The following is a 2,442-nucleotide window of genomic DNA, read 5'->3' as shown; positions in this document are numbered from 1 at the left end:
TCTGTGTGTGTGCGTGCGCGTGCATGTGTGCTTTCGTGCGTGCGTGAAGGGTTCCACAATCGCAATTTATTTCAATTACTCTTGTGAGGATATTCACGTAAATCATGTTTTTCATTTAAGCCACATTTTAATTTTCGTAAATGTTTCCAAGTACCAATGAGGCGTTTTGTCGCATCTTCAATTTTCCAATTCATGAGAGGTGCCCAGTCATCATTCATCTGAGAGTCCATCTACAGAATGTCCTCAGATTTCTATACAGCATATTTTGCTTTTTTCCTTCCAGTATATAAGCAACAATTTCATTCCCGGGCAACGCCGGGTTGCTCTGCTAGTAATGTATAAAATGTAGCTGATACATTGTAGATATCAATATAATAAGTACCATAATGTTGTATACTATTGAAAGAGTCTTGGCGTTGAATATTGTGACGCGCTTGTTGCTTTGGGCTCGTATCATCAATCTTCCTGGAAACCCGTAACCAGTGTCATCCTGACTGTTACAATCTAGTCTATTCAGCTATTTGAATATAGTAAACAAATTACTCTTGTCCTTTATATAGAGCGAAATTTTGGATTTGTGTGTCTTGCAGCTTTTGTATCTAGCTCTTTGAAATATATCGTAGAAGTTTCTTCATATGACCTCTGTTAGAATTGAGAATTTTTTTTTTCTTTTTAACAAATAAGGAGGTTTGTCAAATAAGCTGGTTATTATACCTAGAGGTATCTTACACTTCTGCAGACTTGAAATTAAACTTGAAATTCTAAAGAGTCCTTTGTATAACTATGAATTGAAACATTTTCTCAATGAAAATAAACTTCTTCAAAAATATGAACTAAGAAAACTCCCTTTGATGGCAGAATAAAATCATTTTTGTCAGAGAATATACTTAACACAAGACATACTCAGAACTTGATGTTGGTAAATATATAAAATAATATAATTTATAAGCTTGTTGATGTCAGTAGATTTTATACATAGATTATGAGTGCTAAAATACAATCAAATATGTTCAGTTAAATAATCGATTATTAATATTTCCGTTTATTCCTCCGGAAAATACGTAAGAAATGTTGTCAGTAGTTTCAAGTTTCGTAACTACATATTACATGTGTAAAAAAACAATAAGGAACAATAAATCGCTTATATTTGGTGCTTTTAAAAAGGTGAATAGTTTCATAATGAAACAATTCTCTGATGTTATGCAGATATCAATCGATAAATTTTTGATTAAAAAGCGTGTCAAAATCAGGAAAGATATATCAAGTATTTATTGTCTCTCATCTCAAGTTTGTTTGTTGTTTGTTTGATACGCTTAGTTGGAGTTGCTAGAACTGTGGGGTGTTCCGAGAAAAAGAGAATGTGCTTTAGGTTTAAGTCTTGGCTGAGCAATATTTCTATACAATCGTTTCGTTCATAAGAAAATAATTAAGAAAGAAGGGCTATCGACCGGTAACCTTCCTTTCTACAAATTAGAGGAAGATACAACATTAAATGTGGACATCCTTGTTGTTCATCTAATAAGTTACATATTTTTAGTATTTGATATCGATTTCGAGACGGCTCAATTATATGAATAGTTTGAAACCAGTCGATCACCATTTGTTTTGTTCCATTTACGTAGGCTTGAAGAGTAGATACCAAATAATTAGAAATGTTGGCTGTTTTGTACTAACATCTAAACCAGGTTTGTGATTTATTTCCCACATGTATTATGCCATAACACTGAATCTACCTATTGACGCTAATATCTAACTTAATGTTGTGTACCCAGGTGCAATTACATATGCAATTCACAATTTTGACATTTCATACCTTGTAACCAGCATATGACTGCCAAATTGCCCAATTTTCTAAAATAATTGATGTATTAGTCTCTTACCAAATATTAGAAAGTGTCTGAAATGTCATGTTTCAGTTACAACTCTCTTATACACCTTTCAGATCCAGAATTCTACAACCCGAAAGTCAAAAGAAACTTAATATTACAGATTTCATTTGCCAAATGTCTGAAACAAACACCTATGACATTGAAGCGTCTCATTTTTAATATACACGTACATATATACGAATATAGTAATAGGCTGATTCGATCAAAATATCCTGGTGTAGGACGATAGTAAAGTTCAAGCATGTATACAGCTAGCATAAATAACCAAAGTTGGACAATATACATTAGAAAGTGTTTATGTATCTTCGTTTATTCGGCGGATTTCAGTTTATCGAAATGGCTTTTGATTTCAATGTGGGACAAAATCTGTAACTTACGGTAGTAAATAGTCTCTTTGCATCGTATGGTGTCTACTGTTTATCATCTCTATACAAATACATCTATGCACATACACATAAAGATCATACTTAACATATTTGTGTATGTTTGTATATATATATATATATATATATATGATGTTTGTGTATATATATATATATATATATATATATAT

Source organism: Octopus bimaculoides, chromosome 10 (assembly GCF_001194135.2).
Source record: "Octopus bimaculoides isolate UCB-OBI-ISO-001 chromosome 10, ASM119413v2, whole genome shotgun sequence".
NCBI classification, from domain to species: domain Eukaryota; kingdom Metazoa; phylum Mollusca; class Cephalopoda; order Octopoda; family Octopodidae; genus Octopus; species Octopus bimaculoides.
Note: the sequence above shows the minus strand (reverse complement) of the source record.